Source organism: Pezoporus occidentalis, unplaced genomic scaffold (genome assembly GCF_034315485.1).
Source record: "Pezoporus occidentalis ecotype Australia unplaced genomic scaffold, CSIRO_AGI_Poc_V1 ctg106, whole genome shotgun sequence".
Taxonomy (NCBI): Eukaryota; Metazoa; Chordata; class Aves; order Psittaciformes; family Psittacidae; genus Pezoporus; species Pezoporus occidentalis.
Window position 1 is genome coordinate 349,499 of NW_026912843.1, and position 17,117 is coordinate 366,615.

At 41.7% G+C, this 17,117-nt stretch overlaps 1 protein-coding gene across 11 annotated transcripts in view; it reads left to right on the plus strand.

The window, feature by feature from the left end:
* Window positions 1-17,117, plus strand: part of ATP2B2 (ATPase plasma membrane Ca2+ transporting 2) — a 309,277-nt gene that overhangs the window by 60,609 nt on the left and 231,551 nt on the right. For 3 of the 11 annotated variants that reach the window (XM_062620167.1, XM_062620127.1, XM_062620133.1), the window contains exon 1: window positions 4,498-4,817. The exons of 2 other annotated variants lie outside the window; for them this stretch is intronic. The gene's annotated coding sequence lies outside the window, so the exon portion shown is untranslated. Of the gene's footprint in view, window positions 1-4,497; window positions 4,818-5,778; window positions 6,005-17,117 lie in introns of those variants that run through there. 6 more of the 11 variants (XM_062620060.1, XM_062620157.1, XM_062620151.1 and 3 more) reach the window with 5 other exon arrangements.

The window sequence follows — 17,117 nt, forward strand, 5'->3', positions numbered from 1 at the left end:
AGGTTTAGCTGTGTCAGATGTTGCAGATGCTTACTCTGGCAAATACAGATCACTTTGGAGCAGACCGTTACAATGCTTCTCTCTCATTGCTGTGGTGAGGCAATGGCAGGGAGGCAGGTTTACTTAAACTTTATGGGGAAGCTCAGGCTTGTTAATGCATCTTCCAGTTGGCTCTGCTTTCCTCAGGTTTTGTTCTTCTTGAAGGAGCCTGATGACCTTTCTTCCTGCTTGGGTGATCCTGAGAGTCTGGGTTTGTTTTCCGAGCACTACTGCTGGGGCAGGGAGAGGGGGAGTGATGCCAGCCCAACCCTGTAGACATCTGCTTGTTTGGGGCATGGCTGGTAGGGAATGGGAGAAGAAAAAATTGTGTATTCATAGGTGGCAATGACTGAAGGATGGGAGGTAACTGCAGTGTTGGCTGGCTGGTAGGTTTCCTTTCAGATATAGAGGAAACCGGGATCCTGATCTAGGACATGAGCTGACAGGGACTGCAATAATTTGTCAGTCAGAAAAAGAAGTGATTTGTACAGTGAAATAGATGTGGTAGATGCAATAGAACAGTTCAAGGCAACTGAGCTTATGAGTTTTAAATGGATGCTGCTTATCTCCTAACCTCAGTACTTCACTGAGTAGACTCAGGTTTGTCAAACCCTTCCCTCAAAGGCAGGAAAGAGTTAACCAGTCAGGCAACTTATAACTGCTGTAATTTAAACTAGTGAATATACTTATTTTATAGTTAGGGAAATTGAAGCACAGTGGGATCAAGTGACCTACTAACATCTCCTAGTCAAGAAACAGCAGGGCAAGTCCTTGAATTTGAGTGTTCTGAGGTCCCTCTCCTCTAGTTCTTTTATTAGGTCATGTTGCTTCCCAGGATAACAACATGTTTGCGCAGTTTGGAAATGCAAGCTGTTTCTTTGCAGAAATATTACTGCAGAATGTTACAAAACTGGAGAAACACCGAGTCTGAAAACAGCTTTAATTCTTGTTTTTAAAACGTAGCAAATGAGATTTAAAAATATGAAAGGCTGCCAGTCTGCTGCTCTAGTTTAAGTATCTGGGTTGTCATTAGGAAAATATTAGAAATGAGCTGGTGATTTCCAGCACTGTTCCTCTGATAGGACAGCCTTGCTGAAAAGGAGGTCTTGGTCCCCAAGATCCTGAGAGAGGAATTAAAATGACGTTTCTGCATTTCCTGTCATTAATTATCTCAAAAAGACCTTGAAATGTGCTTCTGAAGTCTGTCAGCACATATGGAATGAAATTTTTCTCCAAAGAGATGAGGTGGACTTGTTTGCCTCTGAGTATCTTCTGAGTTGTTGGTTGAAGTTTTACCGGTGAGGCTATTTTTCAAGTTGCCTTTCAAGCTCAGCAGCCGAAGTCTCATTCCTTTCTCATCCCAGAAGCATTGCTGTGTTTTTTGAACCTAGTCCCAAGAACTATCTTTCTATTTGCCTTTCCATTTTTCTGCTCCATTTCCACTCCTTGTCCCCAAGTTAAGGTGTTAAATTGTTCTTCAGTCAGAGCTAAATAATATGCCACTGGAAGCTTTAATAGGCAGGAAGACGTGCTGACAGATCTTCATTTCAGGAGAGGCACTGTTCAGATGTCCTGTTGTTCTGCAATGCTTTGCTATTAAATTTGATGATGGAATATCTAGACAAAGCACCAGCTGACACTGCAGCCATTTTGAGTTGCACATGCTGGAAACCAACCAAATTGGGAAGTGTTTTTTTCACAGTTGTGTTTAAAAAGGTAAAAAAGCCCTCCACAGCCCTTAACATTCTGAGGTCAGAACATTAGTATTGGTGTTATGTGATGGATAGCCCACTTCTGGGGGTGGAATTGCTGTTTTAGCTTTGATTGTAGGATACCAGTGTATCTGCCTGCTATGTACAGCAGGTATTCCTTGTGCTCAGTGGATTTGTAACTTGGAGGGTAGCAAGCAAGTCCCAAGCACTACAAAGCTGGAACCTCCTCCTTGCTGCAGAAACCAGATGACTTCCTGCCTTGACTGGCAGGAGGGCTTGTGTGCAGCAGGAAAGTTTGTACTCAGTACCTTTAAGTAAGGACAAATAGAATGGGATTTTTCATTGATAGTTTCTTTATTCCAACCCAATGCAAGCTCCCTGCGGTGTGGATGCTGCCATGGCACAGTAGTGCAGCTCTTACTCCACTGAATGTATCATCTGGGCTCAACACTGGTGGTAGACCTCCTGTTGCCCAGCTGGCAGCAGGACAACAGCCTTGTGCTTGAAGTACAACGAACATTAGTGGTCAAATACATGCAGCAGAGTGGACAGGCTCCAAACTGATAAGCCTAATAAGAAGGTTAATAGCTTGTTCATCACCTTATGTGGGATGGTACATTTGAGGCCCTACTTTAAATGAGCACAGGGAATATTCATGTGAGAAATTGTTCAGTTGGACTGGGTAGATAATAACAATAATATGTTCAAACTATTTTTCCTTTTGAACAATTTTTATTATTATTTTTCTCCTCTTACTCCCTTGCCTACTCTGCTAATCAAATATACGAATTAGAGTATCTCCTGATTAAGTATAACGTAGGCATTGTGGTTCCCGACCCAGGCTGAAGTTTCTGTGGTATGCCACACAATCTTTTGAGAGCAGCAGTCCTCAAACTGGCAATCGTCAAATGTATGAAACAAGTTTTATTAAAGCATTTAATTTCTTTAAACTATTCCTCTCTTAATCCAGGAAAGACAGGTTAAAAAAGTCTTCTGTAATGTATTTTGGTACTGTGTCAATCAACCTTTTATTGAGTTTTTTTTTTTAAATTATATTTAAAGTTAGTAGCCAAATAATTGCAGATTATCTTAGTATTTTCCTGCTTTTCTGACAGAGCAGTAAAGGTCACTAACACTTAAGGGTCTTAGACCTAAGCACAACACATTTTAGTTGTGGGAGCTGTTTGTTCCATTCCTGGTTTTGTTCAGTGCTGGAGTTGAGTTTGGAGCCTGCACTCCACACTCCTTACAGCTTCACTTTTACTAAAGATTTGCTGAGAAAAGAGGACATGTCTCTCTGCTTAATATAACAGTCATTGTATATAGCGTCCTGGCACGTGTATAATTGTCTGTAGCTTTCTAATGATAAAGGCGGTTTCATGTGAGAAAGATCTGTTATCAGTCTTGGTCCCGACTTGCATTTTGTTTCATTAAAGAAATGGCTTATCACAGATGAAACTCCGGATCAATGGTCCTGGCACTCTCTCTCTCTCTCTCTTTTTTTTTTTTTTTTTTTTTTTTTAAAATCGCTTCCATTTTGGTGCAGTGCAGTGCTTTTGGTTTAACTGGCTGAATTGATATTCTGAGCAGCAAGTAAGGCAGGATGACAGAGCACCAGCACAGCTACTCCCATCAGTGCTCCAGGAGGGACGCTCTGTGCAACTGCCCACCCTGCCCGAGACAGAGCGCAGTCACGAGCCACTGCTGTCCTGGGCTGCCACAGGAAAGGTTCCAACTTTGATGTGCACTGCTTTATACCTACTTCAAGAAAAAACCTGATGTTTTTCTGTGTTTAGTCACTGCTGGGATTGAACGGTTAGAGGTACAGAATCTGAAGTTGCAGTTTGAACACGGTACATGTACTGATCCCGATTAACTGTGAAAAAAAACTCAACTCACACACAGAAAATGTGATGCTTTTTAAAGGACTGATGTCTCTGTCTTATTTTTAATACGTGGATTTATTTTTTTTTCTTTCCCATGGCATTCCATTAAAAAAGTCACATTTCAGAATCCTGCATAGACTAATAAACCAAAATAACAGGTAGATTTCTTTAAAGACGTATTACAGACTAGATGGTGAGAAGCTCTAAATAAAACACACTGATTCCTCAGAGCGTTAGGCTGTCATTATCATGAGGCAGAGTGCTGTATTTTGTATGTTTAAAAAGGAAGGGAAAGGACAGAGAGCTCCTCTGGCAGCACATATGGGATTACAGTGTATGCTGATGGGACCAGAGCAGATTAAACAGGAGGATGTTTTGTGTGCTTCTCCTGCGTGGGTTTTGGATTGTGGAAGGCATGACAGAGACTCAGGTACCACAAGCCCATCACAGCCCTGCAAGCATGTTTTGGTATTTTCATAGAATCAGCATTGTTCTTGTATAAACAGGGAGATCAGGCTGCCTCTTAGCAAAGGAGGCTGTGAAGGGATTGCAGGAGAGCCGTGTGGGGTGGCTGCTGTCCGGGGTCTCAGTAGGGAACAAAGCTGGGGGAGTGCTGGGCTGCGCGTAGTGGGTTTGCTGCTTCCCTCCGTCCCCTTGCCCCTTCCGTACACAGCGTTTCCTCCCCCCTCCCCTGACCCCCCCCCCCCCCTTCCCTTCTCAAATGATGGCGATAAGACTTGACAGCCCTTGTCCTTGAAGGTTTCTCCCGTTTCTGAGTAAGTGGCATATTCCTGGTAGCTTGCCATCTTCCGTTTTTGTCATTATCCCAAGGGAAGTATTAAAATCACAAACAACAACATGGTGGTTCAGTCCATTTTCCTTGCAGAGAAACATTTCCTTTCCCTGCCTGTGTCTGCCGTTCGGTTCCCCGCTGTGGCAGCCGCGCAGTGCGGGCAGTAGGCACCCTCCCGCGCGATGGGATGAGACGCGATGGGATGCGGGGCGCGCCGTGGCCCGGCGGAGCCCTGTGGCTCCCTCCCCACCTGCCCGCCGGGTGGTACAGTCTGCAGAGGGACTCCTGTAATGTACCGCAGCTCGCCCAGCCCGCGCAGATGCCGAACCGCGATTACTCCGCTGTGTAATTGAAATCCGTTCGGATTTGTGATGATATCTTAGCCAAGTAAGTAGCGACATCCACAGCATGAGAATAATAATGATGATGATGATAATAATAATAAAAATAATCTTTCCCCTTTCCGTTCTGAGCTTGTTTATTTGGCGATTTGCTTCTCGTGGAGGCGCAGGCTGATGAGAAAATGGTGTGGAGACTGGGTCTGAGTGGTGCCTTAGGTTTTGGTTCGTGCCCTGTGAATCTCTGGAAAGGTAATGCTGCGACTTCTGTAGATTATTCTTTAAGGTCAAACGAGAACTGCATTGCTAAAAGGCACTCTTGTGTCAGAAGTCATTCACTGAGCTTTTGTAGGTTGAGAATTCTGTATGATCTTCTTGTTGTTTAAGCATATGGGCTTGATTTTGATTAAATCTGTTATTTAGTGAGGAGGAAAGCACGTGGATGCAATTTTGCTTTTATCATTGCTGGTAAGGGTCAGATGTGCCTTTTTCTTTCAGAAGTGAAGTGCAGATAAGACACTAAAATGGGAGCAGTACGGCTTGACTTTTTTTTCCCCTTAACTTTGACTAATGGTCTCTTGTGATAGGAAAAGACATTTCTTGTTAGGAGATATGTAATCCTCAGCTGGGTGTATTTATAGAGCTGCTTATAGTTTTCCAGTATGTATGTTTGAAAGTAGAGGGCACACAGATTAAAAAAAAAACCAATGTTGCCTTTCTGTTGCAGTGGATTAGAAAATGCAGTTGAAGAAACTGGGGATTTTATGTAATTTCTTTTAAGCATGCATGATGTATCCTGCGGTAAGGTGGGGAACGGCTCTTGGTGGTGTATGGTGCAATAATTAAAAATTCTGACAGCTTTACATGTCATTATTATTTATTTATTAATTTTAAAAAGAAGAATCTGCTCCCAATCCCTGGCTACTGCATGAGGAAGCTTTTAGCCGTTGATGAAACATAGAACGCTGTAACAGAAAGCATAAGATGACAGGAGTCATTTCCTCTTATGTAAAGGGAGATGCTGTGCGCCTGATCCCTGCCTGCGGCGCTGGCAGCTCGCTGCCCAGTGCTCCTGGTGCCGGGCGAGCTTTGCCCCATCCCGGATCCACCGGGGTCCTGCCCGCCTGGGGCAGGTGCTCGGCGCGGCGCGTCCTTGCTGAGGGCTGGGGTCAGTCCCGGAGCACTTCCGCAGCGGAAGCAGATGCTTAGCCCCGTGCTACCCACACCTTCTGGAAGGTAAGGATGGAAGTTGCTGAAAGGGAATGTGGATTCGTTCATGGTAAACCTGCGCGTCCTCCCATTCCCATGCAGCCAAAGAGCTGCACGCTTTTTAGGACTTCTGAGCATCTGACCTCCTGATTCCATTCTGTTAGGGACTCTGTTAAAGGATTGCAGAGCTGTTACACAAATTAGGATGTTTGAAAGATGGCTGGCATGCTTCAGATGGAAAAAATGCACTTTTATTGCTGGCATTTGTGGTTAATATGAGATATATACAGTATGAAATTGATAATGGGGGCTTTTGTTAGTCTTTCCTTAGTAAAAGGAGATTACAGATCTACTTCATAGTCCATGTTGGGTACATTATATGTTGAGATGCATTCTTGATTAGCATTTAATTTGTGAGAGGTCGTCCATATGCATGACTAGCTCTTGTACCTTGCTCCGAAACCACTGTGTGGCTCAGGTATCCAGCAGGTCTTTGATCACTTACAGCTTTCACTTTGTTTACCTTTCTCTCATTTTGATCAAAATTGCTACCTGTGAAGGAGTGTTTTATATTTTCCCTGTAGTGCTGGTAAAATGAACAAGTTTCTGAATAAGGCAGTAAAATAAGACTTGGAGATAACTTGTGCGTAATAATGCTGCAGGAATATTTTTATCCTTTCTGTGTGTGTGTATGCCCCCCTTTTTATCCTTTTCCTTTATCTTCATTTCTGTGGAGGTTGGCCCACATCAGTGATAAATGTATTTTCAGAGAAAAGATGGTGTTTTTTTTTTCTGTTGCAAATGCTCTTTCTCATTCTTTCTGCATATATAAAAAGGTTTCATGCATGTATGTTCAAAGAGCTTGCTAAAGTTGCATGCTTCTCAGTGGGATTGCAGGTTACAGAAGACATGGTGCTGATGACCCAGGTATCACGCTGTGCTTTTAAGAGCTTCCATAAAGTGACTTTTCTGAGTGCCGTTTTCTTTTAAATTTCATATTGTGTATCAAGGAAACTGTTTTCAAGGATGATTTTTCCCCCCCCTTTCGCCTTTCCCATCATTTAAAATACAGTGCTGTTGGATTTGGGATGCAATCATTTTTTCTTAATCCTACTAAAAGAAAAAAGGTTCTAGCCTGAATACTGACAATAGGCTCATACATTCTGCTGGTGTAAGAACGTGACAAGTGTTTTCACTTTTTCATGCTCATCCTGCAGTTCACATTGTCAGATGTCAGTGGCGTATGTAGTAATCCCTTGTTACGTTTTAAAATACATATAGATGTCGTGACCTTGTGACTATATCTCATTCTTCCTGAAACCTTAATCTACTGCAGTAGGGCTCCAGCAGCCCATAGTTCTGTAAATTGCCCCCTCTCCCCACTTCCCTTTTAAGAGATGTAAATACTTTTACAGGTTGGACTTAAAATAATGTTCTGAAGGGAAGAAAGTGGTTTTGTGTTTGATTCACCTGACTGTGGAACCCTGCAGAGAACAAGCTTGCCTTTTGCCAGGTTCTTCATCATATTTTCAAGGAGAGACAAAGAAGGGTATTACAACTGACTGGAATTTAGCAAGTATTTATTGTGCCTTTCTGGCTGATGGCTGAAAGCAAACAAAAATTAATTACATCCCTATTATACCTTACCAGATCAGCTGCAACCCCCCCTCCCCCCCCCCCCCCCCCAAGATTTAAAATGACACATTTCTGAATAATTTTAATACGTCAGTTGTAAAAGAGGTTTAAAGAAAAAAAAAGCAAAGGATGATTATGATTGAACCATCTGCTCCTAGAGAGGTGTTTTGGTTTAATTCGTCTCCAAAAACGTGTTGGTGAAGGCAGGCTCTCTTGTGCTTTCATGAAGATTCCTTTCCTGTGAGGCAGGAAGGGAGCAGTGAATGCCCTGTGGATGGAGGCTCCCTCTCTGCATGGCTCAGCTGCAAATCCAGCACCAGGAATCTGTGACCGGGATAGTTCTGTGCCTCTGCAGCACCTGCAGTCCAGGCGCTGGGTTTGCGATGAGGAAACCTGGGCTCGGAGTTAGCTTGCCAGAGCTTTATGATGCACAGTAGGGAGGCTCAGCACCCTGAGACTATGAATTTATCCTTGGGTAACACCTGTGTGTCCATCACGCTCAGAGATAATATAGCCTTACTGGAACGGTTGCATAATATAACAACATTTTTGCCTAGATAGGTTATGGTTTGTAAGTACACATGAATAAAGGATATGTAAGATTATACAGGCTGTATAGATATATAGGCTTTAACTTCATACATAAAGCAATGAAGATGATCAATAACATTTCATTTTAATCTTTAAAGTTTGTCCTGTTGTACAAAGCACAAGCATATCATACAATATGAAGAACTGTGGATTTTTTTGTTTAAAGTTTTGCTGGGTTTGTGCATGTCTAAGGGAAAAAGCATATTTTTAATGTTGTTCTTGATATATTATCTTGTTTTACATATTACACCTGGAGATTTGCAGTTGAAGAAAAAAGAGTCAATTTATAACAGAAGGGTTGGGAATGAAGCATATTTTAAAATAGCCCAGTAACAGGAAGATATTTCTAAGAGGCTGGCATTGCTGTAAAACGCAGGACATGTTCCTTCGTAACACTGCAGATCAGTGAAATATGAAGACTCAGAAGTGTGGGATGCCTGCTTGAATATCAGACTTTGCAGAGTTGAGAAATGGTAACCAAGTTACAAATTACTTCCCTTCTACTGCATCCTGCACGAACAAGTTCATCCTGCTCATAATGTGTTTTGCCTTGGTTCTGAAGTAGCCATTGTACAGTTAGAGCATACAAGGATTATGCATCATTCTATCAGACATCTTAGAAGCAATTCATGTGGAAACCTAGAAGAGGACCAGCAGTAATAACTGTGATTTATTGGAAAGAGTTTGTGCATTTTTAACCTATTGTCGCATTTCCACATGTGGTAAAGGTGAAATAAGGGTAGAAGCTAGCTGATTTCAGTCATGGCATCACAGAAGAGTTGAGATTGGGAGGTACCTCGAGATCATCCAGTCCAAGCCCTCCTTCCCAGAGAGCAGGTTTCTCAGAGCTGTGTCCAGTTGGGTTTTGTGTATCCAGAAGGGTGGAGACTCCGCAACCTCTCTGGGCATCCTGTGCCCGTGTTTGACCACCCTCACAGTTTTCTCATCTTTAAATGCAATTTCCCATGTTTCAATTTGCTCTCACTGCCTTTTTGCCTTTCACCAGGCACCACTGAGAAGGGCCTGGCTCCATCTTCTTTAGTCCTTCACATCAGGTGTTTATGTGTGTTGATACCCCCTGAGACTTCTCCAGACTGAACAGTCCCAGCCTTCACCATCTCCCTTTTGTATGTCAGGTACTTCAGTCCTTTTATCATCTTTGGCCCCTTCATTGGTCTGGTTCTAGGAAGTCCATGTCTCTTTTGTACTGGGAGCCCAGCACCAGACACTGCACTCCAGAGGTCTCGGCAGTGTTGAGTGGAGAGAGAGGAAGGCTCACCTCCCTCGGCATGCTGGCAGTGCTCCGTCTAATGCAGCCTTTGCAGTGAGGATGTGCTGCTGGCTCACCTTGGGTCCACCAGGAACCCCAGGGCCTTTTCTGCAGAGCTGATCTCCAGCCGCCTGGCCCCAGCCTATCCTGCCTGGGGTTATTCCTCCCCAGGGGCGCTTCCCTTTGCTGGACATCCTGAGGTTTCTGTTGGCCTGGATATCTTAACAGAGAAGAGTGTGCAAGTTGCAATATTGAAGTCTAATATATTGTATCAGCATCCTAGGTGCAGTTTGGTATGGATATAAACTTAATGAGGATGAAAAAGGAAAATCAGTGATTTAGGTTTACTAAAAGCTTATTTTACATTTAAGAATGAAGACTCACAGCTGATGAAGTAATTTCAACTGATAATTTTGTTCACTACATTTCAAATAAAGTGAGTTAAAAATAAAGCTGTATGAAATGAATTAAAAATAAAAGGAGTTTTAGTCCACTATGATTTGAGTCTTGCTTAATCTATCACACAAAATGAGGAAACAGCACATAGAAGATGCTTATCTGTTAGATGTTGGGCAAAGAGAGATTTTGGTACAGTCATCTGTCCAGTTCACTGGCCTCCCCAGCTCCTGACCTCTGGAGATGAGTTTGGCATTTGAAGTAAATGACACTCCTCATATATACACTTCATCTGAGAAGATTTTTACTTAGACAAGAGCTGTCTTCAGGATGATAAGTTACCTGCTGTGCTCTTACTTGAATGGTGCTCCATAGTACAATTCAGTGCAAACTTTGTACCTCAGTTTAGGACAAGAAACAGCATTTTAAATGCCTTCAAGGATTCTTCCCTCTGTATACCTCATCCAACATCTGATAAGACAATTCCTGTCTTGCTGAGACAACAGTCAGTCTACCACAGCTTTTAAGTAAAACTTAAGTGAACTGCCTGTTGGGTTGATTTAACGGTTCTTTTAGGTGAAACTGAGTCTCTCTGCATACTACCATAGCACTGGCAAAGTGGGAATTTGGTACTGGCCTTTAAACATAAGGCCACATAGAGTCAGTGTTAAACATTCTGGGAAAAGTGTAAGTAGAAATACATCTAACTTTTTCCACTAGCCAAGAGGCTAATAGAAGCTGATCCAGCATATGAAGTGTAGGCTCGTGGTGACCGGGAGTAAGAGCTTGTTGTCAGGGCCAGCATGCTCTGTCCAGAGGAGCCGAGCCAGCCAGTTGTTGCAGGTGATGCAGGAGATGTCAGCCCACGCTGGATTGGGATTCTGGGTTTTTCCAAGATCCAACAGGTTTATTTAAGATCCATAACCTACTTGATCTCACATGTAGGCTGTCCTAGGCATCCACTAGCATTTGTCTCCATGCATCTCAGTACGCCAGGATCTCCCCTTACTCCCATGGTCTTTTGTTCAGTCTTCACTGCTTTTATCCCAGACAGCCTTCTTTTCACTAAGACCACTTCTTTGAGGAGCACTTCTTTTCCTTCTGGACCTTGAGGGGCCTCAGTTTTCCAAATCTCAGGAGTTTGCACAGAATCATAATGCACGATCACCAGCCTCTTTGGTGGCGTTGTCTTGCGTCTCTTCATTAACTGGGTATCCCACTGCTGCTTTGTCCAGGTATTATAAAAACTTGCAACCAGTCCATTCAGGTTGTAGGCAGCAAGAAGCAGGCCTAGGCATGAGAATGGAACAGTCTTCGCTGTATTTACACCCTCCCGTCCATCCGTTTATCTGCTGCATTCAACATTTAAGCTGTTTTCACCTCCAACTGTAGCATGCTTCTCCACTGGTAGGGATGGTGAGGACCTCCATTCCTGTTGTGTTGATTACCTCAGGCCATTGCCTTTTGAGAGCAGACATTGCCATCCAGTCATTGCTGCAGTAGGTTTCTGTGCGTTAGTGGACCTTGAGAAAAGAGTATTTTGGAGTGTGCAGTATATACAGTTTGTTTTACAGGATGGATATATTGTAATGGTCACGCTCAGCATCTAACTAACCTTGTCACAGACGCTGGTGCTGATGAAGCATGATAAGAATCCGCTGCCACCCTTATGACTTGTCTTTCAGAATGGTACGTGTTGTGTCACATAGGTAATTAGAAGAGAACAGTGTTCCCAGCAAACTATTCCAGCCTCTTTGGGTGTGATTGCAAATGTCAGGAGGCAGCATTGATTTGTGTCATTTGTAAGTCTGTTTAGGAAGAAACTGTTGTCCTGGCTGAGGACAAATACTGAGTTCTACACTGTGTGCTTTTGACATTTCTTTCCTTTGCTTAAATTCTAATGAAGATTTTGTGCATGTTGTCCTAAAAATACATTGGCTACTGTTTGATATTAGGCATCAGTGAAATGTAATTGCAATTGAATAATGATTTTGTGTTGCTTTTCACAATGAAAGGAGATTGTCATCCTCCCTCCTATTTATGAATAGCTTAGCTAACCTGGGAAATTGGAAGAGGAATTGTGCACAGTTTCTTAGATGCAATGCAAATTGTTGTGCTACCCAAGGAGAGCATTTGCATTATAGTAGGACCAGTTGCCTCTGTAATGCAGTGGTGGTAAATTGCTGTGCAGAGAGCTGCAGGATAAAATGGTAGTGCTGAATCAGCATTACTGAATAAGATGGCTGAAAATGCCATGAAAATAAACTGTTGGAGCAGGAGGATTAGAGAAGTGATGATATGCCTAATTTCCATGCATTATACTGTCCAGCATTCCATATAGGCTTGGGAGCAAACTCATACTTTTGTGGGCTATTTCCATTTGGTTCTCCCTAAGCATCCAGTGATGTTCTAATATTTCTATTGCAGCACCAAGGAGTCTGCTTCAGGGCACAGGGGGGTTGAGCTGATGTTTTATTACTAAGCATATATGGGGAGCTGTTAGCCCCCAGGACACTTGGTATATGCACCGTTGTTTGGAGAAACTTCTGTTAATTTAAGTCTTGCTCTGGTTCATCCAAAATAGCCTTGTGTATTTTCTATCTGTTCTGCAAAGTGCCTAAGTGTTAGAGGTAGGTATAGAATGTGGAGGGGTGAAACTCATTTGTATGTTTTGGTTGTAATGTGAAGACAAAAGAGGTGACTGTATGTTTTCTAGGAATATGTGACATGAAAACCAGTGGCACGTAGATAGAGACCACTGGAGTCTGTCTCAAATGAAGTTCTTTCCATATGCAGGTAGGACCTGGAGGGCCAGCTGCTGCCTGTGCCTGCTGTCACACTTGACCTTGGGGAAGGCACAGTGTGCTGATAGAGACAAAGTGTACTCAGGCTGTTAAAAAAGGTACTGTGCTGCAAAGATTGAATTGCTGTCTCTTTCTTTGGTTATCCTCTTTTGAATCTTAATGTAACAGCTCATTTGAAGAAATTATCTATGCCATTCCCTACCTTGTTATGGATCATTCCCCTCTCCAAAGCAGTGTTTACAGGATAATAAAAAAAATAACCAGCAACCTGAGAAAGGGACACACAAAATCTGCAATGCAGAAATAGGATAATATATTTATCTGACTTCTCATGCAGAAAGATGATTAATATAGTACCAACTACAGGGTTTATAGCTGGATATATCATTAAGGTTCCCTGTAACTCTAATGTGAAAAGATGATAAATGAAGTGTCCTCTTCCCTGCCCTTGTCCTCCTTTTTCCAGTTTAGAAATACACTTGGAAGTTTTAATCTAAAAACATGATCCTGATACTAGAACTGTGGATGGAAAGAAATGAAAGAGAAAATGGAAGACATCTGAAGTGGTTCTTCTTGAACCTTTTGAAGCATTAAAATTGAGTGCCTGAGGTCTTACGATACAAGCTTCATTTACATATCTTCATTTGAATTAAGAGTGTGTCTTTAAAAATATTGCTAGGAAAGTATTTAGTTTTTTTTTTTTTTCTCTTGGAGAAAACTAGAATATAATTTCTAAATTGGGACTGGTTTCCTTCTAAGGAGGTCTTGCTCCCCTCTAACTGATGAAAGCAGCAGATACAGGACATGTTATTTTTAGTTTTTATTATCAGTAAGGTAAGCAGCAGTACTTCTGGAGCTTTAATTGCCAAACCCTGAGAGAAGAGTAATTGTAACATTTAAAATAAACCTGAATGAGAATGCTATGAAAGAACAGATGATAAAGGAACTAGAAATAGGCATCCATATTATTCGTTTAAAACAAGGCACTTTATACTGGGAAGACGGTACCACTGATCTCATCCTGAGATCCTCTTGCTTGTGATCAATGGGAATCAGAGGAGATTAGGGTCTGTGATTCTGTATAAAGCTTCTGTGCTGGATTTGTTACATGAGGTGAAATATAATCCCCAACCGGACTCTCTTTAGGCAGAGGCATGACCTAGGGGTTGTGACAGTGGCGTAAAAATTAAAGGCTCAGTGCTGAAACTGCCAGTGCAGACACTGAGAACTCTGCAGAAGTTTTTCTGCTGATGAGGACGTTTTCCATTGTGAAGCTTGCTTGAGAAGAGATTTGACCACTGGTGAATTAGGAAAGGGATGAATCCTTCAACACAGAAAAGAAAATACATATGTGTGTGTGTGTGTATATCTATATATAGATACAAAAACATAAAAGCACCCTAAACAGAGAAGAGTTGTTATAAACCCCTTTTTATTGTTTAGTGTACTGTGTAGTTTAATTCAATTCAAAGTTGTTCTTTCAGTGGCTCACTTGAAAACAATACCAATGTTGTATTCCCTCCCACACATAAGATCCACTCCCTTCCTCGGTACTTCTTGTTTGACCTTACAACTAGTTCTCTAGAAAGCTTCATGCCAGCTATTTCTCTTGAGGAGTTGCCCTGAGGAGTGCCAGCAGCACATTACTGTGTTGGTTTGCCTCTTGCATTTGTTTGGTGGTGAACACAGAGCCTCAAAGTGGAGGTCATAGTTAATTCAAAATTTGATATGGATTTGACTTTCTCTCCCATGGCTCTGGCTTTTTATAGCAACCAAATCTCACCGTGGCAATAAAAAGACAAATATGAGAACACTTGTGATTGCTTGAGATAAAACTTTCTTGGGAGCTATGGAATTCATTCCTGCAGAAGATTGAACAGACTGTGGAATGAACCACTTAACTCCATTAAGTCACACAGCACAAACATCTATGGTGATACCCATAAGGTGCTGATGAAGCTGGTTTTAATTTGGTTTAGGAAGGAAGAGGGTGAGGTGAACACACCCAATAGAAGTCTTGCAATATGGATTCGCCCCCAAACCTTGTATTATATGACTTAAAGTGGGGATTGATCAGCTTCCATGGGAAAGGCAGAAGGTGTGCTAGTCTGTGCTTGCCCACAGTAAACAGTCTGCAGACCAGTGACAGTGGTTTGGAGGGGGTTTGAGCCACTTAAGAGAATGGAAAAATTCTTGTTGTAAGTAAGGTATTTTTGAGGTGGCAAACTCTTCTGTCTTGCTTCAAATGGAAGTATTGATCCTAGAAAGCCTCACCAATGCTTATGGTAGGAGTTTATGACTGCAGCGATATGACTCTGCGATGCTGGTGTTGGAAGAAGGCTTTTATGGCACAGTTCTGGTCCTCGTGTACAGACACAACAGCAGTTGTGAGGATCTTACCCAAGGAGTACAGGAAATACATAAACAACTAGTGATAGGGAAATAAACCTGCTTAAAAGCCTGTATGTCTGATTTAAAATCTCTTATATGCCTTCCCACAACATAGATAGCTCAGCTACTGTCAATCTGTCCTTCATGCATCTACACAATCTGCATGTCCCAAAGCCTTCAGCAATGACTTGTCTCCCCTGAGCCTCCTCATCAAAGCCCAGTAAGGTTGATTTTTAGCTCTTTATTGCTCTTAAGTATATACCCATAGGAGAAATGTAATTTGCTGTATGTCTTTTTGAGATGAGTTATTGAGAATTAAGGTCATGCTAGTTCAGCCTGGCAGCTGAGTCCCTCTGCTTGTTTTTCTCCACAACCAATGTGTCCCTAGAAATCCTTGTCTCAGGTTTCTTGCTTGGCTTTATTGTACAGCCTTCCTCCTTTTTTCAGACTGGTGGTTGTATCGGTTGTTGTAGCTTGTTGATCTTCTTCAGCATCATCTGCTTTCATTAGCATTTTTTGAACAAAGGAATGAATCAGAATAAATTACAACTAATAGAAATATAGGAACAGATTATCGTTTTGCAAAGCTGAACTCTCTCAAAGGAGATTACATATTTAAATTGAACAAATACAACTTCATAATTTAACTAAATTAAACATCATCTAATTCTACTTTGGAAGCCAAGTAATTTTAATCCATACTCAGCTTCTCATATAAATATTTCCCGACTCAGTTTTATTCTTTGAAGTATTCTTATTCATATTTAAAAACCAAAAATGTGCCAAATGGAACCACAGTTGTGTATGCTGAATAAATGTAAGAGCTTGGGTATCTTACATTATAATCTGGATCTGGCAAGAGGAGAAGATTGCTTTTGTGAGTGTCCAAGTAGTAGTGTAAAAATGCTTTTGAGAACCTAATACTTCTTTCTAAAGCTATCTGACTGATGGCATGCCTGAAAAATCCTTTCCATAAACCCTTACGTGTAGTTCAAAAGAAAGGAGTAGGTGATTGGAAATCAATGTATTTCCCCAGGGAAAATTAATGCAGAAACTCTGGAGGTGCAAGTATTACACAGATGGGCTGCATTTTGAACAAGTTCGTGTTCATTGATGGAAGATATGTTTTGACTGCATAATTAATTCTTAGGATTGGGAGCGTTTAAACCCCCAAATACAGCACCTTGTGATTGGAAATGAATTTTAGCAATCATCTTCCTAGACAAGAAAGAACCTTTCAAAAAATATGTGGCAATAAGGTTCAAGATATCTGGTTAAATATTTCAAATAGTGTTCACAAAGCTGAAATACAGTTTTAGTCCAACTTATATTCAGTCTAAAAACCATGATCAAAAGCAGTTCTCCAGATACAGACTTCAGTGCAGTTCTTTGTGTTCATTATGTTGCTAGGTACATGTGGCGGAACTGACCTGTCCAATGGCTGTGGTGGATGAAAGCAGTTGACAGTGGTTGTGAAAAAGACGTAATTTCCAAGTAAATAAGATTTTTTTTTGTCTAATATCTCAATGATCAAACAAAACAAGACCAGTGAAACAAATCCCTGCAGCTTTTTTCTGATTTTGATATTAACCCATTTATTTATGTTGTAACACAACAATACCTCTCCAGCAGCAGGAAAAAATCTTGTATGTAAGATTTCATGTTAAAATCCCTGGTAGTGATAGTTTTAGTCAAATTATAATTGCCACACTCAGATTTTTTTAATGGTAATAGCGGAATATAGCTTTTCCTAGTATTTGAATTTGTGAGCATTTGCTGTGTGTAGTAACAACAGAGTAGAGCTTGCTAATTCTCTGCAGTGATTTGGAAGCACTGTAGATTAATGAGTACTGTGGGAAAAGGCACAGTTCAGGAATGCTTGATGCACACTGGAATTTTCAGTTTTGTTAGTGAAGAAGCTTGTATTCTGTCTGAAAGCTGGTTTGGATTGACCTCTGCAGCAACACTCACGGCACAGCCGCCCTGTTAAGAGATGCATCCATCGGAGCCTTCGCACTGTTTTGCTGTAGCGCTGAGCTCTGTGCCAAAGGAT